The sequence below is a fragment of the Lagenorhynchus albirostris genome, chromosome 10, assembly GCF_949774975.1.
Source record: "Lagenorhynchus albirostris chromosome 10, mLagAlb1.1, whole genome shotgun sequence".
Lineage (NCBI taxonomy): Eukaryota > Metazoa > Chordata > Mammalia > Artiodactyla > Delphinidae > Lagenorhynchus > Lagenorhynchus albirostris.
The window spans coordinates 93,704,115-93,730,214 of NC_083104.1; the positions used below are offsets into that span (position 1 = coordinate 93,704,115).

General features: G+C 43.5%; 1 long non-coding RNA gene across 2 annotated transcripts in view; it reads right to left on the reverse strand.

Moving 5' to 3' along the window:
• Positions 1-3,902: 3,902 nt before the first annotated feature.
• The window catches only part of LOC132528236 (uncharacterized), a 193,759-nt gene continuing 171,561 nt past the window's right edge, over positions 3,903-26,100 (reverse strand). Inside the window, exon 4 of one of the 2 annotated variants that reach the window (XR_009543141.1) lies at positions 3,903-4,033. This is a non-coding gene — a long non-coding RNA (uncharacterized LOC132528236). Of the gene's footprint in view, positions 4,034-18,230; positions 18,365-26,100 lie in introns of those variants that run through there. The other variant, XR_009543140.1, reaches the window with a different exon arrangement.

Here is a 26,100-nt window from a genome sequence, read left to right on the forward strand (position 1 = left end):
ACGAAGGATTTAAGTGGGTGACTGTCGCTGTCCCACCCAGCGGGAAGGCATTTCTCCTCAGGCATGAGCTTCACCTACTTTCTCTCCGCCCCTCAAATGTGCTCCTTCCTTCCTTCTCCCTCCACGCCCTTTAGACTACAGAATATCTAGGTGTGAACCTTTACTCTGGGTAGAGATTAAGATCTCTGGTTACAGACTAAGAGCAGAAAGGCACTCACAGGCTGGTCTTCTTAAAAGGTCACCTCTGGGCTTCCCTGGTGGCGCAGTGGTTGAGAGTCCACCTGCCGATGCAGGGGACACGGGTTCGTGCCCCGGTCCGGGAAGATCCCACATGCCGCGGAGCGGCTGGGCCCGTGAGCCATGGCCGCTGAGCCTGCACGTCTGGAGTCTGTGCTCCGCAACGGGAGAGGCCACAACAGTGAGAGGCCCGCGTACAGTAAAAAGAAAAAAAAAAGGTCACCTCGTCTTAACGCAGGCTCACACAACCTCCAGGCTTTAGTAGACTCCCAGGGGTGTCTGGGAGAGTTTTAACACCTCTCTTTTCAGCCATCGGCCTTCCCCAAGCCAACTCAAATAACCACATGTTCCAGGGAGAAGCAGTGTGTTTGCCCGGTCAACACAGCTTCAGGATAGGTTTGCTACACCCCACAAGCTAAACCTCATCCATCCCCGTCCACCATTATAAAATTTTCTTGCCACCACCAAGTTTTAAGAAGTTGGGTAGAGTCCACTCACATTTTCATTCAACAACCCTTACTTGAGTACCTTCTGGACACCAGGTCCTGTGCTGGTTGCTGAGGAGACATCCTCTCATGAGACCAACCCATGGAAGCTGAGGTCTCGTGGGGAGATAGACATGGAGACAAGCACAGTACAATAGAATATTGCCCAGGTGAGGCACGTGCAGGAGGCCATGAGTGGCTTCCTCTGTGTCTTAGCTCATGCCGCTGCGACAAAACACCAAAGACTGAGTGGCTTAAACAGCAGACATTTATTTCTCAGAGTTCTAAAGGATGCAAATCCAAGAGAAAGGGCCGGGCAGATTCAGTTCTCAGTGACATCCAGCTCCTAGATTCTTCCCACTCACGTGACACAGAAAGGAAACTCTGGTGTCTCTTCCTCTTTATATAAAGGCACTAATCGCATCATGGGAGCTCCATCTTCATGACCTCATCTAAACCTAATCACCTCCCAAAGGTCCACCTCCAAATACCATCCCGTTGGGGGTTAGGGCTCCAGCATATGAACATGGGGGGACACAAACATTCAGCCCACCACTCCCTGCCAGTGTACCTAGCTCCAGACCAGCCAGTTCTCTTTTAGGGCTTCTCCTTGGGCCACAGCCCTGACTTTCTAGTCATCTGTGTTTCCCACCCTCCACACCACCATTTCTGCCCACCTCTCTGATCCAAACCACTGGGACAGATTAAAACTACTCCTCAGCTGACCCTTCTGAGTGCTGCCCCAGGGGTACATCGCCCAGCTCAGACTGCCTGAAAGTCTTCGCCACCTTCTCTTCTAAGTGTCTCTTCCTGATTTTTCCCCCATCTTGGACACATTATAGTACTTTTTTCAAAAAATATCAGTGATGGCTAATTTTATGTGTTAACTTGTCTAGGATATGTTGCCCAGTTGTTTGGTTAAACTCCAGTCTAGATGTTGCTGTGAAAGCATTTTTTTTTTTTTAGATGTGATTAACATTTAAATCAGTGGACTTTGAGAAAAGCAGAGAGAAAAGCAGATCACCCTTCATGATGTGGGTGGACTCAAAGGACAAAACATTGAGCCAAAGAGGATTATTCTCAAGCCTTAAATCTAATGGAACTTACTGTTAGGTTTCAGGCTTTCTTGGGCCACATGACCCTTTTTCCTTCTGATTTCTCCCTTTTGGAATGGTAAGGTCTGTCCTTTGACTGTCCCACCATCATGTTTTGGAAGCAGATAACTTGTGGTCTGGTTTCATAGGTTCTCATACAGAGAGGAATTTTGCCCCAGAGTGAATCATACTCCGACTTTCACCCATACCATATTTAGATGAGGTTTAGGACTTAGCGTTGATGCTGGAATAAGTTAAGAATTTCGGGGCTGTTGAGATAAGATAAATGTATTTTGCATGTGAGAAGGACGTAAATTGGGGGGACCAGAGGGTGGGCCATTATGGGTTAAAACGTGTCCCCCAGAATTCACCTGTTAAAGCCCTAATCTCACAATGTGGCTGTATTTGGAAATAGGGTCATTGCAGACACAACTAGTTAAGATGAGGTCATACTGAAGTACAGTGGCCCCCTAATCCAATATGACTTATGTCCTTATTAAGAGAGGTGACTTGGACATAGACACACACACACCAGAGGACATCACGTGAAGACTGGAGCTGTGCTGTCACAATCCAAGGAACTACTTGAAGCTAACAGAGAGGCATGGGACCGATTCTTCCCCAGGGCCTTCAGAGGGAGCTTGGCCATCCCGGCATCTCAGTGTCAGAATTCTAATTTCCAGAACTGTGAGACAGTAAATTTCTGTTGTTTAAGTCATTTGTTTGTAGTAGTTTGTTACAGCAACCCTACCAAACTAATAGTGTCCCTTCCTTGTCACCTCTGCACTGCACACCCCACTGTATCCTCACCTGGAAGCCCACCATGTCACAGATGGGGGACAAGGAGGTCCTGCCTCTCAGCCCCCCACCTCTTGGCCTCCCTGGCCTCTCCATCCTGCCACGAGCACAGATATCCACACGCACAGGATGTAGCCACGTTGGGACTGCTCTGGCCTCAGGCCTCACAGCACTCTTAATAATTAAGCCAAACCTCGTTAAGTGGAGTAAGCACATTAGAATCTGAAATGTAGGAATCCCATTCCTACTGAAACACCCATTAGTGTAAAAAAAAATGAAAGGAGAGAACGCAGCCTCAAAAGTTATGTCTTTACTGAAAATGCTGGGAACATGAGGTCTCGGTTACTCAAAAAGACCCATGTGCTTCTTGACTAGCTCGGATCAGAAAAACCTAATTTATTTCTTTCTTCAAATGAATGCCTCTGATGGATTAGAAATATGGAATAGAACAAGAAACAGCAGTTTAGGAGTTGAGGACCTGGGTTCAAGTTCTGACTGGGTTTCTAACCAGCTCTGTGATCTTAGATAAATGACTCACTCGGCGCTTTGAGCATCCTCTTTCTCATCCGTAAGCGAAAGCAAAAATGCCTAACTCAAGAGGTAGACTTTCCTTTAAGTCACTTATCTTCTCGGGCCTCTGACTCCTGGGAAGGGAGGGAGCATTTTAGCATAAAAAACTCAAGTCACGAAGTGAGAAGCCATTGTTGTCAGCATGAGGAAGGTCTGCCATATAGATGCTCCACCAGGAAGAATGTGAAAAACTTAAGACGGCAGGGAGCCCCCGCAGGTCCCCAGGTTGGGGCCGGGGACGCCTGTCAGCTCCCCAGAGAGCACCCATGTTTTGTAGGGCCCAGAGCTTAGTCAGTTTGGCGGGGGGAGGCTTTTTGAGGGAGTAGAAATCCTATATACAAATACAAAGGTAGAAACAGGGCCTTGAAAGAGGCTTGATGAATCCAACCATGTCCATTTGGGACACCGGGAGTAGAGCCCAGACCTTGGGCAGTGCAGAGAGAGAAGGGAAAAAGGAGGGAGAGTAAAATAACAAAAAGGATGCTAGAACACCCTTCTAAAGCTGATTCAGTCTGGCTGGAGCATCAGTGTTCATCCATTCAGGTGTTTGTAACTGACTACTAGCAAGATCAAATTCTTTTTTTTGTCATTGTTGTTCCGTTTTCTTTCTCCTGTTAACTAGCTGGCCCCACGTGCCTGCTCAGATCTGAAAATATTTTGTCTGTCTCTCTATTTTTTTTCTTAAAGTGGTGGTAAGGATGAGCTTCATGTCATAACACTCCCACAGGCAGTCAGGGCCCGGCTTTGGACCACGTGTGGATTGTCCCCGCTGGTCATACTGAGCCTGTTCGCATGAAGCCTGGAGACAGCTGCTACCGCAGAGGAAGGAGACATCACCGAGAACTTGACCTGCAAGGAAACCCGGGTGTAGGAAGGAAGGAGCGGGTCAGCCGTTCAATCAGCACATATTTACCAGAACGTGCAAAGTCCACAGTCACTTATCTGAAGCCCTGGAGGCCACATAGGTTTCAGAATTCAGAATGTTTCAGATTTTAGCAACGCACTATGGTGCGTAAACCAAATGTTTGATAACATCCCAGAGGGATCTGAGGCAACACCCTGGGAATCAAACACATCACTATTTCCACAGTCCTGTACCAGCAAAATACATGAATATTCACGCTAAGTGGGATAAATGGAGCCTTATATCACTTCACACCAAAGCAGTTATAAAAGTCTTTCTGTTTTCAGAGACTTCTGGATTTGAGATTTATGGATACAGGACTGTGGACTTGGGCCGGGTGCCAGACGGTGTTCGAAGTGCATTGAGGACCGCAGACCAGGTGCCTGCAGGAGCTGGGGGTTCCAAGTGGGGACGGGTCCCTCTCTGGGCCACATCAGATACAGATATAAGCCCCATGGGGAGAAGGCAGGATTTTAAAGGGAAGAAAACAAAACAAAACAATAGAAACAGTGTGCTTAAAAGTGAGATCTCTGATAGAAAATCACACGGGGAATTGAGGACACCCCCTCCACACCAGGCTGCAGTTCTTGTCAACAACAGAAGGCCCAGTGACGACTCTGGTGTCCTGAAGGCCAAGGGCCTCAGCTGTGGTTGGAGATTTGAGAGCCCAGCAGACCAGGCAGGACACAGCTGATGCGCCCAACAGAAGCAGAGCCCGATGGGAGGAGACCCACTTCTAGTGGCATGTGTGCAATATGTGTGTCAGGGTGGGAGTGACAATGGGGCATTGTGGGACAGGGAGTCGGAATATTTTCAGATCTGAAAGGGCCTGCAGGTTCAGTCAGTTAGCAGAATGTGTGTGTGTGTGTGTGTGTGTGTGTGTGTGTGTGTGTGTGTGTATTTGCACATATAAACTCTTGGGAGAAAGCTCTTCTTCCACCCACTTAGGCTGAATGGTCAGGGCCTGCAAATTAACTAATAGTAGACAGATGAATAGGAGAAAAGACAAGGTTTATTTACATGTGCCTGTGGGAATTCTCAGTAATGAGTACTTGCTGAATACTCAGAGGTAAAGGTTTCTGTATCAACTTAACAAAACGGGTGGGGGGCTTCAGTGGGAAGGTATACCAGGTTCTGTTGGGTTTTTCTTGATGCTGATGGGAATGGGCAGTCTGTCTCCTTCCTGGAATTTGCAGGGAATCCCCTTGGAGGGGGGTTGGTGGCAGCAGTAGTTTTCGGAAGGCTCTGCTTTAGTCAGATAAGGGAAGTTCAGGTAAGAGTTCAGATATTTTCACTCTAAAATAATTTTTATGCCAAAACCATGATGACATGTATATATATATACACACACACACACACACACACACACACACATGCATAGATTCATACAAAATATATAAATATATTATAAAAAGAATATATATATATATATGTATGTAGAGAAAAAGAAATAAGAGAAAAGAAAAGAGAAAAAGAAAGACACGTTTCTAATAATCAGTCTTGAGCACACTGATTCTCAAGGATGGGTCACAGCATTTCTGCACCTTCCGGATCCATACTTGAATCAGCTTCAGTGGGTGTTCTATATCCCTATTTATTGTTATGCTTTAACTCTCCTTCTGTTTCTTCTCTCATTCTCCACCGTTTGCTCTCCTGGAGCTGCAGGATCAGGACAGGGAGAGAGCTGGGGAGGCAGAAGGGCAGCTTGTGTGTTGGGGTGCTTTGCTGAGGGCCTTTTATCTAGCTGCCAAGAGCCTGGGGCAGCTCCAGGCTCTTGGCCAGAGGAAACTGGGCTCCAATATTCGCTGGGATCCTACAGGCTGGGAAACATGGGCATAGACTCCCTGGTGAAGATCCTCCACAAAAATCTAAGAACTCTCACCTCTTCCTACATCGCACAGCTCCCTCTCACGCCCCCATAGAGCTCCCAGAGGTCATTCTGGATTCTTCCAGGAAATAGCTTAGGGAAGTTTCTCTCTCCTTTCTCTCGTCCTTGGGAATGTAGGGGAGTAAAACTCGGCACCCCAAAATGTCTCTTTGTCCTGCAGATTATTTCAAGCTGAAAATAATCAAGGCCCAAAAGACTCAGAAAGAAACTTTGACCTTGTTTGACCTTTGCCCTTAACTACCTAAAAGAATTTAGACAGAGGGCACATACCCAGAATAGAGCCATCACCGTAGATATCCTCAAAGGATACAGGCTAGGTCTGGTGGGAGGAACTCTAGGAAGGGGCTAAAGATCAGAGTCCACTCCATGTCCCATTGTCTCTGCAGGTCCAGCACACAGTTATTTACCAAACATTTGCTCATCCACCTCCATGTCAATTGCCTTCCTCCCCTTTGACGTCCCAAACCACTACATCCAACATCCCTTTTTGTCTTTAGCTGAAGATGGTATTTAAGGTGAGGGCTTTGGCCATTTTGGTGAGTAACTCAGTTCTCCTGGGTCTCTCCTGTGTGTACCTGTTACCAAGTTTTTGTTTGATTTTTCTCCTGTTAATCTGTCTCATGTCAATTTAATTCTTAGACCAGAAGGATAACCTAGAAGGATAGAGGAAAATTTCTTCTTCCCTGACAGGGACAACAGGTGTGGACCATCCCCCAGTGCTCTGTGTCTCATCCCACACCCTTCATCTCGTTTCTCAGTGGCCCAGCATTTCGCCCACCACCCACATTGGCCTGCCCCACCCATTTGGGGCTCCCTGCACTTAGCAGGGATTTCACTAGCAAAGGGAAAGACTCTGTCTGCAGGCTGATTTGTTACTGAAGAAAAGGTGAAGCCATTTCTGAAGGAGGGTTCCATTTGAGAAGGGAAAAGCAGCCCTGGTCAAACCTGTAGCACGTCCCCTGTGAGTGTTCTGGTTCTCTGGGTGGGACTGCTTCTACTCCTGTTTACCCAGCACAGGGGAAGTGCTTTGAATAGATGTCTTGGCTGACACGGATCCCTTTGCTCTGTGAATAGGGCGATTACTAAACAATGAAGCTATTACATAAGGAGCAAGGAGCTGGCTGGAGCCAACCAATCTTGTCCTCTAGGTTTACAGAGCTATAGTTATCCAAAGTTTTAAAACACAATGGTATCTGCTGAAAGGGAACATCTGGGAAGGAACCAAGCTGTCCCGATTAAATGAACTATGCACATCCCATGGGTTGCATGACTCCACATTCGTGGGGTGGCGATTTTTTTCACTGTCACTCAAGTTAACAAATGTGCTGAAAGGTTTAAGCAGAACAAATGCACAGGGGGGGAAAATCAGATCAAGAAGAGAGATGTGTTTTATAAGATCAATGACAAATTGGTGGAAGAAAGCCTTCTGGGCTGCCGTCGTGAACGCTAATGAAGAGAAATAAACGCTTTATGAGGCTTGTCCCATATGAAAATAAAAGCTTTTTCCAGTGGCCGTTTCACTTCAAAATAAACTCTTTGAACCTCCAGGGGCCCCTGTGTGAAAGAGCGGGTGGGGTGCGCCGCATTAGTGGGGCGGTGTGCGTGGTCTGGCGTTCCGAGGCCGTGCCTCCTGGCGGGGCACAGCATGCTGTTTAGTGGGAATCTGTTGTTACCAGAGATTGCAGCCTTTATCCTAAAAATAGATTTGGCCCAGATAGTAGCATTGGCCTCTACTTTGAGAATGAAGGTTACAGTATGTTCTCTTCAGTAATGATTTGTCCCCAAACTCAGTACCGTCCACACGCTTAGGGATCTGGAGCCGTTTTACAAGATCTACAACTTAAATAAAGGTCTCCACCCCACCTAGTCTTTATATTGGGGGCAGTTCTTTCGGGTAAAAAAACCCTGAAAGAACAGTTATGAGAACAACAACAAAAACAGAGCGGAAGGAGCCTCATTCAGCATCTCCTACCTAAGGGAACGTTTCTTGACCCAAGTGAGAGTTCAGCTGGGGTTGGGGGTTGCAGCTGACACACGGGAGCTTGGCTCAGTTCTGAAGGCAGAGCCTAGAAGTGATTTGGGTCATCACAGGCTGATGATACAGGAGGACTGACAACAGGCACATCAGAAGGGGGCAGATTTCCCGGGTCTTCCCTAGCTGCCCTTTCTGGTCTTCCGCAAAGCCCGCTGCTTACATGGGTCTCCTCTCCACCTCAGTGCCACGTGGGTCCCCTCTTTGGTTTGTCCCACCCATAAACACACGAAAACATGCTGACAGGGCACTTGCTAGCTTTCACTTACCCCATGGGGCAAAAAAGCTTAAATCTATTTATCAACTTTCCCATAGGTATTTGTATCTTAATTGCTGCAAAAGCAATATCACGGAAACATGAAAAAATTAATAATTAAAACAGTTACCAGTTAACCCACTACCCTAATACTATCTGAGCCAGCCCTGGGCCCATTTGTCCTCTGAGGTATCACCTGCCTTTTCTACGTTGCTTTTGATACTTGGTTATTTCTAAGTTCTACTATTAATGTAGATCAACATGTACAGTACTTTTACCTTCTGTGAAAGATCTCTCTAGAAATCTTGGGCCGTGATGCACAGTGTTATGGACTGAATTACATCCCCCCAAATTCATATGTTGAAGCCCTAACCCCCAATGACTGTATCGGAGATTGGGCCTTTAAGGAGGTAATTAAGGTTAAACGAAGTCATAAAGGTGGGGTCTTAATCCGACAATACTGGGGTCCTTGTAAGAAGAGGAAGGGATGCCTGAGATCCTTCTCTCTCTTCATGCACAAAAGAAAGGCCATTGGAGGACACAGCAAGAAGCTGGCCATCTGCAAGCCAAGGAGAGAGGCCTCAGCGGAAACCAACCCTGTCAGCACCTTGATCTTGGACTTCTAACATCCAAAACTGTGAGAAAAATCTGTTCAGTTACCCAGTCTGGGGCATTTTGTTAAGGCAGGCCCAGCTGACTTCTACACACTGTGTTTGAGTTGAAAGGTAAAGAGAAAAGCAGCCTTTGGCATCTAGGAGCTGGCCTGGAACTTATAGTTCTCCTGTTGGAATACAAATAATTTCACAGAACACGAACGTTAGACCAGGCCACTCCGTAATCACGTCTGAGCTCAGAAAAGTCATGAACATTGTCCAAGCCACAAAAATAACCCAACATCCTCCTATCCTGGATAATATGAGTGATTTCTGCTGCTTTACCAGTTTCAGCTTTAGCCTCACCCTATTCTTTCCTCTTTCTAGATGAGATTTATTCATAGAATTACCTTTACTTCCTGACAGCAAACAATCCAGAGAAAACCTCCACTTCCTTAAATCCACCCCCAAAACATCTAACATTAGCCAAAATCCTAGCATAAGTCCTGTCTGAGACTCTCACCGAGCTTCCCCGTGGTTCCCCACAAGCATTAAACCCAACTTGGTCAAATACAGGTGTGCTGTGTGTTCCTTGTGGTCATTGGCTGGAGGGCATTGACCAAAGTGTGAGCCTTTTTATGGTTTTTAATAAGGACTTAACATTGCTTATTGTTATGACCTGAATATTTGTGTCCCCCCAAAATTCATATTTTGAAGCCCTCATCCCCAACATGATGCTAATTGGAGGTGGGGCCTTTGAGAAGTAATTAGGTTTAGATGAGGTCATGAGGGTGGAACCCTTGCGGTGGGATTCATGCCCCTATAAGGAGAGGAAGATAGAGAGAGCTCACTCCGTCCATGTGCATGTATCCAGCAAAGGCCATGTGAGGACACAGTAAGAAGATGGCCATCTATAAGCCAGGAAGAGAGCTTTCACCAGGAACCAAATCTGTCAGCACCTTTATTTTGGATTTTCCAGCCTCCAGAACTGTGAGAGATAAATGTCTGTTGTTCAAGCCATGCAGTCTATGGCATTTTTTTACAGCAACCCAAGCAGACTGATACTTAGCAGAGAAGTTGATACATTTTTCTTGTTTTCAAAAACGTTAGCACAACCTGGCCAGCAATTTGAATGTGAGGATCTTTTAAAATCAATTTGAGAGTGTAAAGTGTGTCTTGTTTAAATCTGCATGCTTTATTCGTTTTTAGACTGACCATTTTCCCAGGCATTTTTTTCTACTACTATTTTCCTTTGTCAGCTGGTTGATAGTCAATTATGGAAAAATAATTTCTGTCACCTAGTAAAGGAATTTCAGGAGTCTGGAAGGGAAGAGAGGTATTCGTGGGGTTGTGATAGTGTAAGGATGTCTTTCACTCCTACTTCGGAAATCAGCCCATGGCCCGGACTTTGGGGCCCTCATAACAGAAAACAGTATTGCTAACTCCCCCAGACTGTATCAGTTGGGATAATTTTGGCTTAAAGTATAAGTAAACCTTGACCTAAGCAATAAGGTTATTTCTTTCACTTAATAAGAAGTCCGGAGGTAGGGCAGACAGCAGAGCTGGTTGATTCAGCCGCTCAAAACCATCCTTCAGGATCCAGGTTTCAGTCTCTTGCGTCTGTTACCCCTAGTTTATGTAACTGGTCATGTGGTCGTAGCTGGTATTTATAACTACCTTCTTCCACTACCCATTCTGTATTTCCTTGGCCTTCAGTAAGTACCTCAGCTTGTTGTGGTTCTTTACCTGGTAGAGTGACCCAAACCATCATTCCAGAATCTGGGCCATGAGTAATCCTTCTTGGGTTGGGTTGTTGTAGTTTTTCATTGACCCGAATCCAAGGGCCTGGTAATACTAAAAGACTCCTTTCTTTGCCTGTTGATTCAGAGGTGTGAAGAGTCCAGAGGGACCAGGCAACAGTCTTCACTTTCAGTTCAACAGAATCCTTGTGTATCTCCTGGTAGAAGCATTCCTCCCTTTGGAACTAAGACCTCTAGGCCAACGGGGTGTACAGTTAAGGAAACAAGATGCAAAAATTTTGCTAGTAGGGCACTAGGGGTAATGGTGAGTGGTGGCACTTCCAATCCCACTCCTTGATTCCTGTACCCATGAGTCCTGGCTGTGGGAGAAACAGTATCAAATATTAGACACTGATTCAGAGCACACACGGCCTTCTGGAGAACCTTGTCCCAGCCCTGCAAGGTACTGCCACTTATATGGTGCTGTAACTGAGTTTTCAAAGGCCATGACACCACTCTATCAAGCCAGCTGCTTCGGGGTAGTGGAGAACATGGTCAGACCAATGAATTCCATGGGCATGAGCCCACTGTGCACTTCATTGACTGCGCAGTGATTTTCCTGATTAGAACCACTGCCGTGTGGAATACCACAACAGTGGATAAGGCGTTCTGTAAGTCCACATATGGTAGTTTTGGCAGAAATGTTGCATGTAGGGAAGGCAAGTCTGTATCCTGACTTTCTACTGTGTTAAGAACAAAATGCTGCCCCTTTCATGATGAAAGTGATCCAATGAAATCAATGTACCTGCCACCAGGTAGCTGGCTGATCACAGGCAGTGGTGCTATATGGAAGATCCCATGTTGATCTCTGCCTTAGGCAGATTGGATGCTCAGCAATGGCGGTAGCCAGGTAAGCCTTAGTGAGTGCAGGTCCTTGCTGTTGAGCCCAGGCATGACCTCTATCCCTACCACCATGACCACTTTCTTCATGAGCCCACTATGGTGATGACAGTGGTAACTGGAGAAAAAGACCAACTGGAGTCTATAAAACAGGATATCCTATTGTTAAAATCCTCCTCTGCTGAGGTCACCCTTAGGTGAGCATTTACATGGGACACAAATACCTTTGTGTTTTTTTGCCTATTCAGAGACACGTATCCACACAGCTCTTCCTGGAGTCTCATCACTAATTTTCCCATGATATTCCTTCCAAGTCCCTGACCATCCAGTTAAACAACTGGCCACAGCCCATGAATCAGTATATAATCATATACTCACACATCTGGACTTTTCTCCTTCTAAGAAAAGTAAACACTGCTCAAATTTCTGCCCACTAAGAGGATTTCCCTTCACGCTGTCCTTCAGGGATGTTCCAGAAAGAAGGGCTATAGTTCTGCAGCTGTCCACTTTGGGGTGGTGCCTGTATACCGTGCAGAACCATCTATAAACCAGACCCTAGCTTCTTCTTGTAGGAGAGAGAAGGCAGTAGAGCAGAAGTGGCAACCATAGGCATTTTGAGCACTTCTTCATGTAACTTACTTGTGCCTTTATTATTGAAAATAGAATCATTAGCATTATTAAATCTAATCAGATTAGAGAGTCAACTCCCAGAACCAATTCAGAAAAATCATCCTTAAAGTTCTGTTCCACTCTCAGTAGTGGTGATGGTTGTATACAACATTGTTAATACACTTAATGCCACTGAGATGTACACTTGAAGATAGGTAAAATGGTAAATTTTATGTTATGTGTATTTTACCACAATAAAAAAACATATAACCCAGGATTGAATTAAGGCAGGAAAGTGGCAGGAAGGACTTGAATTCAGAGTTTAAATCAACGGGTCAAGCACTGATCAATTTGATGACCAGATGAACACAGGGTTTTAGGGTTTAAGAAATAAAGGGTAAGTCTGTTTTCTTTATACAGCAGGTTCTTATTAGCTATTTATTTTATACATATTAGTGTATGTATGTCAATCCCAATCTCCCAATTCATCCCACCACCCCTGCTGCCCCTCCCCGCTTACCCCCCTTGGTGTCCATATGTTTGTTCTCTACATCTGTGTCTCTGTTTCTGCCTTGCAAACTGCTTCTTCTGTACCATTTTTCTAGAGTCCACATATATGCATTAATATGCGATATTTGTTTTCCTCTTTCTGACTTACTTCACTCTGTAGGACAGTCTCTAGGTCCACCCACGTCTCTGCAAATGACCCAATTTTGTTCCTTTTTATCGCTGAGTAATATTCCGTTGTATATATGTACCACATCTTCTTTATCCATTCATCTGTCAATGACCATTTAGGCTGCTTCCATGACCTGGCTATTCCATGACCTGGCAAAGTGCTGCAGTGAACATTGGGGTGCATGTGTCTTTTTGAATTATGGTTTTCTCTGGGTCTATGCCCAGTAGTGGGGTTGCTGTGTCGTATGGTAGTTCTATTTTTAGTTTTTTAAGGAACCTCCATACTGTTCTCCATAGTGGCTGTATCAATTTACATTCCCACCAACAGTGCAAGAGTGTTCCCTTTGCTCCACACCCTCTCCAGCATTTGTTGTTTGTAGATTTTCTGATGATGTCCATTCTAACCAATGTGAGGTGATACCTCACTGTAGTTTTGATTTGCATTTCTCTAATAATTAGTTGAGCAGCTTTTCATGGGCCTCTTGGCCATCTGTATGTGTTCTTTGGAGAAATGTTTATTTAGGTCTTCTGCCCATTTTTTCTTTTTTTGGTGGTACGCGGGCTTCTCACTGTTGTGGCCTCTCCCGTTGCGGAGCACAGGCTCCGGATGCGCAGGCTCAGCGGCCATGGCTCACAGGCCCAGCCGCTCCGCGGCATGTGGGATCTTCCCGGACTGGGGCACGAACCCATGTCCCCTTCATCGGCAGGCGGACTCTCAACCACTGCGCTACCAGGGAAGCCCCTCCCTTCTTTTTCAATAGTTTGATTTCTTCTAGGACTTAGTCAAAATTCTTTTCAGCTTTTGGACCTATGATTGTATGCTAATTTGCACTTTAACATTTGTAATATAAAATTTTCTCCTTCTTAAAATTAAAATAAAGATTAAATATTAACCTACTTCTCCAGGTATAATTGTAGGGAATAACATACCGTTCTCAGAGATTTTGCTAATGTACCTTCTAATATAAATTCTAAACGGAGCCAAAGAATTAGCTTCAGCACATGCCTAGCGTTGTGGTTTAGGCTTCAATCACTTCTCTGCTACCATCTCATCTAACATCTTTTGCATGCTTTTCCAGAGATCATAGAAGTCATCCTATGTGGTGATTACAAATCCCACAGCCATCGGTACTTACTATTCTGCTTTTTGCTGTCTCTTTGGGGCTCCACATAAGTGGCTGGAGGGAGTAAGGGGACCACTGGCAATTGAAATGCTCTGACCTTTTCTTCTGACACCGAGGAATCTGCAAAGTGAGTTTGTAGAGAGGGTCCAGTTTTCCCAGCTTCATGTTAGGTGTACTTTCTACCTTAAGTAAAATTGTTCCCAAATGCTCAGGGATTGCAATATGATTTTCCCACCTTGAAAATCTATTAAAAAGAAAGAGATTCTTCTCTCCTCTCCACCCCTCCCCGAGGCACTGCAGATGGCAGTTAGCACCCCACACAGCCCCTCCCTGTAACATCATCAATTTTTTGCCTGCATTGCATCTACTTCACAGCTCAAGACATGCCAAATGACACACATTCTAAGTACTTGTTGCTAGCAACAAATCTGTCTTCCTAAGTGACCAAGCACGGGCTATATTTGAAATGTCAGAGCACTTCACTCTGCCCTGGCCCACTTCCTTTAGCTGAGACATCTATCTCCAAGCCTTAAAGTAAGCTCATCTATGTTTGTGGGTTCTGCTTCTCAAGAGAGACACTCTGGATCAACTCTGCAAAATACAAAGTGACACAAAGCCAGGGAAAGGATCATGTCTTTCCCATGAACTCCCTTCTCCCCTGTAAAAATGAATATTATTAGTAATCCTCACCTTACAGGACAACTGGGAACACTTGCTGAGATCATCGAAGTATTAAAAATTGTCAGGGTGTGGCAACTGTAGATCTGGCATGTGGTCTGTGCTCCATACTCAAATCAGATCGTTCTACTCCTTTTTTCATGCTCTCTCTTAATTTTTAAAAATTAAAAAAAAATTTTATTGGGGTATAGTTGATTTACAATGTTGTGTTAGTTTCAGGTGTACAGCAAAGTGAATCTGTTATACATATACATATCTCCACTCTTTTTTAGATCCTTTTCCCATATAGGTCATTACAGAGTATTGAGTAGAGTTCCCTGTGCTATACAGTAGGTCCTTATTAGTTATCTGTTTTATATATAGTAGTGTGTATGTGTCAGTCCCAATATTCCAATTTATCCCTGTCCCCCTTACCCCTCACTTAATTTTTTTATTGAAGTAAAATTCACATATTAATTTAACCATTTCAGAGTGATCAATTCAGTGTTATTTTGTACTTTCACAGGTTGTACAGCCACATTTCTATCAAGTTCCAAAATACTTTTATCACCCCAAAAGGAAACCTTCAACCCATTAAGCAGTCACTCACCATTCCCGTCTCCCCCTGAGCCCTTGCAAGCAACAATTTACTTTGTCTCCACGGATTTACCTCTTCTGAATATTTCATATAAATGAAATCACACAGTATATGGTCTCTTGTGTCTGGCTTCTTTCCCTTAGCATAATGTTTTCAAGGTTCATCCATGTTGTAGCATATATCAGTACTTCATTCATTTTTATGGTTGAATAATATTCTGTTGTGGGGATATACCACAACTTGTCCATTCAACCGTTGATGGAAATTTGGGTTGTTTCTACCTTTTGGCTTTTGTGAATATTGCTGCTATGAACATGCATGTACATGTATTAGGTTTGAGTACCTGTTTCCAATTCTTTTGAGTATATATGTAGGTGTGGAATTGCTACTTGCTCTCTCTTTTATTTCTATTTCTTCTCTTAATGAGCTCATGTCTGTGGGAACTGTAACGACGTCCTGTTTTAAAATTCCTCACATTGTTTATTTTGGAAGTCTTAACAGTAATTTTAAAATTTTATTAGTATTTTAATGAACCAATCCATAGTTTTGTAGATTTATCTATTTATACATTTGAATTTGTTTTAATTATTGCATTCTCTTTGGGTTCATTTACTCCTCTTTTTGTAACTTCTGGAGAGGGCTGCTAAGCAGACACTGTTGGGGCTCTGCCCATATGCCCCCTTGCCGTTCTCATGCACACCAGCCTGAGTTCCAAGGGCCAACATCTGATTCTTTGTCAGAGGGCTGCCACTGAGCTGCCTGAACCCTCTTTGTGGAATAGTGGACTAGAAGTGCCTGGGAACTAACATCCGTGGGAGAAACCTTTAACCAAAGGCCGCAGGCCGTCAGGGTGTAAATATACCAACCTTCTTGTCCTTTGGCCAGGATAATTCTGATGCGTATTTTACATAGTTTTATAGAGTATTCCTTGCTAATCAAGCTCCAGTCACCTGTTGTGATGGCTGCCTTAATAATATACCCTTTATTGGCTGCCTTCCCTTCTCTGTCTCACTTTCTATTTGTGTTTCTACCTTCCCAGCCCTCCCTGTTATGGCTGAACTGTGTTCCCCTCAAAATCCATATGTTGGAATCTTAACACCCAGTACCTCAGAATGTGACTGTATTTGGAGACAGGACCTTTAAATGAGTGATCAGTTTAAAGTGAGGTCATTGGGATGGGCCTTAATTCAATCTGACTGCTGTCCTTGGAAGAAGAGGAGGTCAGGGCACAGACAGCCACAGAGAGATGGCCATGTGAGGACACAGGAAGAAGGTGGCCGTCTACAAGCCAAGGAGAGAGGCCTCAGAAGAAATCAATTCCACCAACAGCTTGATCTCAGACTTCCATTTTACAGGACTGCGAAGAAATCAGTTTCTCTTGTTTAACGCGTCTGGTCTGGGGTACTTCGTTACGGCAGCCCTGGCAAACCAATTTATTCCCAGTAAACTGTGTGCCCTTGAATCACTGGCTTGCGATCTGCTTCTGAGGAGTGGAGTCCAAACTAAGATTCAAAGTTTATTGATTTTTTTCAGATTTTTCTTCTTTCCTAATATGCTCTTGAAGCTATAAATTACATTTTAAGCATGGCTATAGGTTTGATATGTAGTATTTGAGAGTATAATGATAAGTTCTGATATGGAGTACTATTATTTAACTTGAAGTATTATCTATTTTCCACTATAATTTCTTCTTTGATTCTATGGATTGTTATAACTTGGAAGCATCTCACATTGGCCTTATATACACTCCAGCCATGACATGTGTCGCTTCTGCTCACAACCCAATGTCCAAAACCAGACATAGGGCTCTACCCAGCCACAAGGGAGCTGAAAGCACAGCCTACCATGTGCCTGGAAGGGATGGGGAAAACCATTAACCACATAAACCAGGCTACACAGAACATCCTTCTATGTGTTTCCTTTTGTGAATGTGCTAGAATTTCTTCAGAATAGAGGATAAACCTGGGAGTGGAATCATAGGTCATCTTATGAATATATCTTCCATTTTACTAGGAATCGCCAAGCTGCTCTCTCCAACACGGTTGTGGCAGTTTTCATTCCACCAGCAGTGCCGATACATATTGCGCTGCCCCTTTACAACACAGTATGTTATCAGACTTAAAATTTCTTTACAAAGTGGTAGGTGTGAAACAGTATCTTTTCGTGGTTTTAATTTGTGTTTCCCTGACTAATAGTCAAGGTTGGTCAAGTCACTTGTCCCATGTCAGTTTCTATTTGATAAAAACTAGCGGCTCATTCCCCAGTAGATGACATAGCGATCCTCTAAAAAAGAATCCACGCATTTGAGCAAGTCCTCACACATCTATTTAAGGAATGAGGTTGAATTTAAGAATGAACGTTATCAGGGGTCAGAAAACTTTTCTGTAAGGGATTTTTTTTTTTCTTTGCTGGTCATATGGTTTCTTGCAACTACTCGGCTCTGTTTGTGTAGAGAAAAAGCAGCCTTTGTCAATATGGTATAATCTTGCTCCAATAGAACTACTTGTGGACACTAAGATGTGAATTTGATATCATTTTCATGTGCTACAAAATATGATTCTTTTGATTTTTTCCTCCAACAATTTAAAAATGTAAAAATCATTCTTGACTCAGGCATATAAAAACAGACAACGGGCCATATTTGGCTCGAGGGGCCCTGGCTTGTTGACCCCTGAACTATACCTTAGCTTGACCTGAAAGACTAAGAATAGAACGGAAGGCATCTGCCCCCTGTTAATGCAACTGTCTTTGCAATCGACACTGAGGGTTAAGGTCTTGGCTGGGTCTGTCAGGCTTCTTTCCTCCACTTTTGTACCTTATAAGGATTTTTTTAGATGAGTTTCATGATGAGCACATCTGGGTCCAGTGGTCCCAAAAGATTCATTCTGCATTCTGGCTGCACAGCTGCTTCACACAGCAAAGGCCAAAGGCACAAGCCTTGCAGTCTCTGGATAACCAGACCTAACTCATCTCTCACCAATGGTTCAAAAACCCCCATATTAGCCATCATCCGAATACACTTGTGAAGTGCTTTACAAAATGATTTGTCCAGAACAGCGAATACTGTGTACCGTCTTGTGTGGAAGAAGAGAAGACTCAATAATGACAACGACTCTTTCATCAAGAAAAAAGGGAAAGACTTAAGAAGGCTATGAGATTCTTCTTTGGTGGGTTGTCATGTGTTGAACAGGACGAAGGGGTTCTAGGAGAAAAAACAGAGAATTGGGAACATTTGAGAAGATTGTGGACAAGTCCCCAGAGTTGCTTTTGAACACGTGTGTGTTATGTAAATATCACACAGGATCTGACTTATCCAAAGGATCTGACTTTGCAAAGCTGATATAATGGTGCCTCAACATCACTATTGAGAAGAAGCCTTGAGCTTCTCTGAAATGCTCTGGAGTTTATTCAGTGTGTAATTGGACATTTGCTACTGTCTCATTTTGGTCTAGTAGAAAACCACATATAGATCAAGTGAGTTTAGTTTCTTCCAGGCTTGGAATACCCTCTGCTCTCTGGTACTTTCAGGTATGGGGACTCAGATGAATACTGTGTGGTGCCCTAGCCTTATCTCTTGATATCACTTCTATCCTATCCTGAAGCAATTTTGTTTGAGTGCAATATATTTGCTGATATTGTCAACTCAAGTTATTGCAGAGTACAGATTAGGTACTGCATTCTCCCAAAGGCTGAGCAGAACCTTCCTTCTGTGAACATTCTCAGTAGTTTGTTTTCCAGGTGAGGAAGTAGGAAGTACAAGGGGGACGAGCATCAAGGCAATTTTTTTCTTTGTTCCTTTACTTGTGTTAGTGGGAACATTTCTATCAAGGAAGACAGTTCCCTTTCATTTTACCAGATCCAGAGAAGCTATGGAACTTCTGTTACCAATTCTTTACCCATAATTTATGTTAGTAACCCGGGACCTGGTGATAGAAGTTATGGATGAAAACAAAAGCTGGTGGCATTCTGAAAGGTGGGAGCAGACGCTCTCGAGAAAGATGTGTCAGAGCTATGCTTCTCTGTCTAAAACTTCTAATTGCCTTTTTGAGAATTGTCCTTCCTTTTGTGCCTTAGTTATCTTCACATTTACTGGCCACTGATAATGAAATAAAGAGTGAAAGAAGAGGAAGATGCCTATATGGTTTCTGTGATGTTGAGGTGAATCTAGAAATCAAAGTCTTCCTTTCTTCCCATCTGTATTTGATCCCAAGTCAGATTTTTTTATGGTAAGCAATTTCAGGTTTGAGTAACCCACTCTAGCATATAATGCCCCAGCTGTTAAAGAAGCAGGAGAAGTAATTCCTGTAGTAATTGCCGTAGTGGTATTTCTAAACTTCCTGCACACCGATACCTGTTGAGAGATAGAGCTGAACAAGCACCGGAAGCCTAGAAGTGAATGAGAAAAATCCATTCGTCTGTGGAATATTTATTGAATAACTACTATTTTAAAGGCATTGGCTCATCACTCTGAGGGACGAATGAAAAATTAAAGGAAAGAGATAAATACAAAAAATATGGTAACAGGTTGGATGAGAACTGAAGAAGGGTAGTCAAGGATTCTGTGTCTCAGGTGATTCCAAAGGCAGATAGAACCTACCTAGTAATGTCAAAGATATTTGTTTTCTCTCCAATTTAGCGCCCCCTGTGGCTCTACCTTGCCCCTTAGACACTCAAATTTCACTCCTATTTCAGAGAGGAGACCAAAACTGATTCTTCCCTGGGTCCAAAAATGCGAATGTGTATCCTATTCTAATCCCTTGCTGAGGGAAGTGACTTGCTTTTCCCTGTGTTAAGGTTGAATATTTTCTATGGGCTATAATGAACACTTCCTGAAAAGTAGAACTCTAATAAGAGAGAGAGAGAGAGAGAGAGAGAGAGAGAGAGAGAGAGAGAGAGAGAGAGAGAGAGTGTGTGTGTGTGTGTGTGTGTGTGTGTGTGTGTGTATGGGGGATTGTAAGAAGTTTGTTTGTAGGATTAAATGGCTAGATTTCTTTTTTAAATGTACTCATTTTCACATTTGCTAAATTCTGAGTGAATCTAAACTATTTTGCCTCAGAGTTGATTTTCCTCATTACTATCAGTTTTCTGCTCTGCAAGATTTTAAACATAAGGTAGGTTTTGAAACCAGCACACACTGACTACCAACAAGAATAACCTTTTATTTGGAAAATGAACAATGAGGAAGCTATTTGCATCAGAAATGACTCTATCATTAAAATATTCCACATCTAATCCATTTGCAGGGGAAGATCTTTACACTGTTTTATTTTTGTGGGAGCATCTCCTACCATGTGTTTTGGCCATCTGCATATAGTTATGGAGTCACTATCTCTTAGGATATTCTTTCCTCTTTCCTGAGCTGGTGAAACCTAAGGGAATCACAAGAATCAACTTGACTCTATTTATTTGGATGTGTTTCACAGGGAATCCTTTGTATCAACTGAGTCACTCCCATCCAAGTATCCATGGGAAGTTCACATAACCTCATTTCCCTCTGTTAATGTTACTGAGTTAAGCACAAGGCAGAAATATTCTTAGAAGATATATGGCTTCCTCTTCATCAGAGCTGGCCTAGAGTGGAGAAACAGAGCCCCTGGGGACAAAGCAAGACACTCATGAACTCTGGCCACTGTAAGACAAACAATGGGGACCTTATTCTTAATTTAGTTTCTAAGCAAAGGTTTTCCTGGTGACCTCGTTTCTCTGGAGCAATCACAATGCTCCCCTGATGGATTAACAACTTGCCCTGGTACCGTGAGTTCCCACTTTGTCCTCGCCGCCCATTTTCTTTCGGGAGATCTGGATTTTTCTTCTAATTACACATTTTCTCCATAATTCTGCACAATAGTAAAAATAAATATAACTTCTATCCTCTTAAAACCTGGTAATCATTCAGCTAGAAGAAGGGCTACTATTTGGCATAGATAAAAATAGTCTCCAATAGTGTCCTGCCTAGAAATAGTCCCAAGCTTGAATTTACAGTGAGGACAACCCAAGGTCTCTCATGTTTAGGAAACCACCAAGCTGTGATGTTGCTTAGCCAGAAGTAGCTATTGTATTACACTGGGACTTATGAGCCCTGAGGGGTCCACACAGTTTATCTGGGGTGAAAGCTCCCACCAAAAGTGCACAATACCAACTTCCCCTGTCAATGAAGCCTTCACTGCATCACCTCCACTGCCCCATCTTGTGAAGTGAGGAAAGTTCTCTGATAGGAGAAATGGAAAAGAGGGAAGAGGGAGGAGTGTGCAGGATAGAAAGGGAGGGGAAGATGGTTTCCATAGAGACCTAGCCTTCCTCATGCTCTCATCAGCCAGTGGTCTAGAAGAGCAGTTTCTGAAGCCACTGGCTTAATTCCACAGCTGCCTATGGAAGCCCCAGGGGCACTGAGACATCAGCTGTTTTTCCACAAAAGAAGGTCCCCTAAATCACCCATGAAGAACAGTGTGCATGCTTTGCATATATCATATACCATCTTTCAATGGAGCCAATATAGCCAGGTGTTTTTTTTTCCATTATTAAAACACATCTCTGTTTCTTGAGCAGCAGATGAAGTAGTTGGCCTGCATCTGGGGCCATGTCTTGTGAGAACTATGGTTGCTGTGGCTGTTGTTTTCTGCAAACATGTGGTTGAGTGTGTGTAAGTTGAATGTGAGTGTGATATGTCTCCACTACAATGCGAAAGGGATGAGGATAGTCTAAATTTGATATGGTCCTAAGGTTAGTGGATAAGCAGAATTACACTTCCTTCCTTCCTCAGGAAATGCTTGGTATTCATTCTGTGTTAAATTGTTTGATTCCAAAGATCTACTGGTTTGCTCATGGCTCCTCTTTATTTTTCTTATCCAAATGCCCTCCTGCTCTACTTATTTGCCCAGGAGAGGTCAACATTTGAGGACTTAGTAAATCAGGTCAGCCTTGGATTTCCATCACAGCTCTGACTGCTTATGTGAGCACTTTATATCACAGAGAAGGAAGTCTGGAGGACAGGACAGAGATAGCTCAGAGAGGTTTCCATATTTACCGAAGCATTATGTGAAAATATTCTCCCCAGCTCCCACTTCTATCCTCTTTAACCACACACATCCACAGAGATGAGCACTGTTGTCATTGATTGTGGCCACAATACCGGGTGGAGGCAGCAAGGCCAATTTACATGTACCCCCCCCCCGCCCCCACTGAAGAGGCTTGACACAGGCTAGAGGGGAAAAGAAAACACATGCAGGTACAGTAGAACGGCATTTTGCATATTGTGATTTGTCCATACATGTTAATTGAACTGAATTAGGTAAAAGCGAACGCAGCAAATATTTGCCTTGCACTAACATGCTTAGAAGTGGAATTTTGTTTCACTTTCCCTGTCATCTTGCAACATCTCCAAATATTAATCGAAATTTTGCGTAACTCCAATGTATATTTGTATTGGTATAAGATGGTGTTGTATTGAAAAGATTGGTGCAATTTTCTGATCAATTACAAGGCTCATATAGTTTTTAAACCTTACTTTTGAATGGAAGATTAAATACGGATTGGTGACACAATCAAACTTGGAGGTTGAGAGAGTTTTGCCCAGTCTAGATCCTGTTTGCAATCAAGATGTGGGATACTGTTTCAGGGAATTCCCAACAAGAAAGTATGAAATAAAAGCCAGATGAGTGAAACAAATGAAGAGCTATGGGAAAGCAAAGGAAGAGATGGTCATGTTTGTGAGAAAGTTCTGAGGAAATTTTCACAGAGAAGATAATGTGGGAGCAAAGGGCATGGATCTTACTGGTTTTGCCTTACACGGTGCCTAGAGCCAGCTTAACAATTAGCCGATTCTCAATGAGCAGTTATTGAACTTATAATGGAAGGAAAGGCAAGGAGATAAGAAGCAAAGTTTTAATCTTGAGCATATCCATATTTAGGGGGCAGGGGGAGGAAAAGGAAGAACACAAGAAGGTTGCAAAGAAGTAAAAGAGGAAAACGGGATAGAAACTCATGCAAAGTATGAAGACATCTCAGAGAACTTGTTGGACAATATATTCTAATGCTGTAGAACGGTACTATTTAAAGCGTGATCCTCAGGCTAGCGGCATCCATGTCACCTTGGAGCTTGCTAGAAGTGAAGGTCTTCGCGCCAGCTCCAGAGCTACCGAATCACAATCTTCTGGTTTGAGGGCCCGGAGGTCTGTTTACTAAGCTCTCAGAGGGATCTGTATGCACAGCTGGAGTTTGAGAATCAACATTGTAGCATACTTCTGGAAGATGAGTTGCTGCTGGCAAACTTAAGTTCTCTGATTCTGAGAAGATTTCAAGAATTTGGTTCTAGGGTCCTCCCAGAACTATGTTGCAGGGAAATTACTATACTAAATTGCTAATGTTTAAATTATATTTAAACGGTTCAAGATAAACAGTTTGTGCCATGATTATTTCTTTTTTTCTTCTTTTATTGAAGTATAGTTGATTTACAATGTGTGTTACTGTAGTTTCAGGTGTACAGCAAAGTGATTCAGTTTTTTATATATATATATATATATATATATATATATATATACACTCTTTTTCAGATTCTTTTACATTATAGGTTATTACAGAATATGGAGTATAGTTCCCTGTGCTATAAAGTAGGTCCTTGTTGGTTACCTATTTTACATGATTTATTTCTTCAAATCTGTTTTGTAATGCCTCACTTCTATCCCCACCCACACCCCAGCCCTGTGTAGCTGCAGATGCAGGGCGCAGTCCAGGGTGGGGAGAGCAGGTCTCAAGTGCGACTGCGTTTAAAGCGCTTGCCGAAGGGGCTTCCCTGGTGGCGCAGTGGTTAAGAATCCGCCTGCCAACACAGGGTACACGGGTTCGAGCCCTGGTCTGGGAAGATCCTACATGCTGCGGAGCAGCTGGGCACGTGCACCACAACTACTGAGCCTGCGCTCTAGAGCCCACGAGCCACAACCACTGAGCCCACGCACCACATCTATTGAGGCCCGCGCGCTCTAGCCCGTGCTCCACAACAAGAGAAGCCACCACAATGAGAAGCCCACGCACCGCAACGAAGAGTAGCCCCTGCTCACCGCAACTAGAGAAAGCCCGCACACAGCAAGGAAGACCCAACGCAGCCCAAAAATAAATAAATTACTAAATTAATTTTTAAAAGAAGAACATCAATTAATATAAAGATGCAGCCGTTATAGATTTTTCATGTGAACATCATTGCTTTTGATAGGGATCAGGAAAAACCCTTTATAAAGGGGGACTAGTGTAAACATCTCCACTTTGGTCTGGGTCCTCAGACCATGGCCGACCTCACTGTGGTCATTTCCTGTATTGAACACCAGTTCGTGCTCTGTGGTGGTTCACGCCAGGGTGGTTGTTCCAGATCAAGGCTGTGCTCCCAGCAGCAAGGAGTTCTCTCTCTCTTTGCTAATGTGTTTGTTCACAACTCAGACTTCAGGGTCCAGGACCTGCATCAGCCGTCTTTGTGTCGCCCTAGCTAGCTGTCTCAGTGTGCTTCTGCATAGATCTATATACCATATAGAATGCAGTTTACAAAGGTTACTTTACTGTCGGGTCTTGCAAAACCATCTGCTGCTGCAGAGATTAGAACCTGGGGTGGCTTCTCTGTGCTGCTGTGAAAGGAGGTTTTAGAAATCATCCTGGCTTTGGGAAGGTAGAGGAATCTCTCTAGGCTATGAGTTAACATAAGGCTTTCCCTTAATTCTATAGTTTCCTGTCTGGTGTTGCTCCATCAGTGGAATATTATTCAGTCCTAGAAAGGAAGGAAACTCTGACACATGCTACAACATGGATGACCCTTGAAGGCATTATGCTAAGTTAAATAATATGATTCCACTTATATGAGGGACTTAGCATAGTCAAATTCATAGAGATAGAAAGTAGAACAGAGTTTACAGGGACTAAGGGGAGGGGGTTACGAGGAGTTACTGCTTAATGAGTACATTTCCTTTTGGGGTGATGAAAAAGTTCTGGAGATGGATGGTAGTAATGATTGCGTAACTTTGTGAATGTACTTAACGCCACTGAACTATACACTTAAAAATAGTTCGTATGATAAAATTTTATCTTATGTATATTTAGCTACAGTGAATGATAATTTTTTTTTTTTTTTTAAATTTTAAAGCTCACTGGAGGCTCTGAGCTCATGTGTGGGGCTTACATGCTACGGAGTCAGCCATTTCTTTGGGGACCTCTCATTGTCAATTTCCTAAGATTTTCCTCTTGGACGAGTTGGAGTCTCCAGGGAAAGACTTTCCAAACTCTTACCTGAAGGATAGAGATAAACAGAGTGGGGGAAGAGGGCATAGGTCTTGGCAGTCAGTATGGAAACGTTTACTTAATCTTCCTCCAATCCGATTTAGTCCTCCTTTCATTAAGGTACCCCTACCCCAAACTGTATCTGGTGTAACCGCTGTCTGGAGACCTTCTCTGTTACTCCTCTGGAGAATAGACGCTTAGGTTTCTGCTGTGTAAAGGAGGGCTACAAAGACATTTCAAGTCTTAAACAGATTTGTGACCAATCCTCCTGTTTTCACTCTGCACCTTAAGCCCTCCTTCTAGAGGTAACTGATGTCACCAATTTTTCTTTTCTTTTTTTTTTTTTGAATTCTGAACATTTATGTCCATTCTTTTTTTTTTTTTAACATCTTTATTGGGGTATAATTGCTTTACAATGGTGTGTTAGTTTCTGCTTTATAACAAAGTGGATCAGTTAAACATATACATATGTTCCCATATCTCTTCCCTCTTGCGTCTCCCTCCCTCCCACCCTCCCTATCCCACCCCTCCGGATGGTCACAAAGCACCGAGCTGATCTCCCTGTGCTATGCGGCTGCTTCCCACTAGCTATCTACCTTACGTTTGGTAGTGTATATATGTCCATGCCTCTCTCTCGCTTTGTCACAGCTCACCCTTCCCCCTCCCCATGTCCTCAAGTCCGTT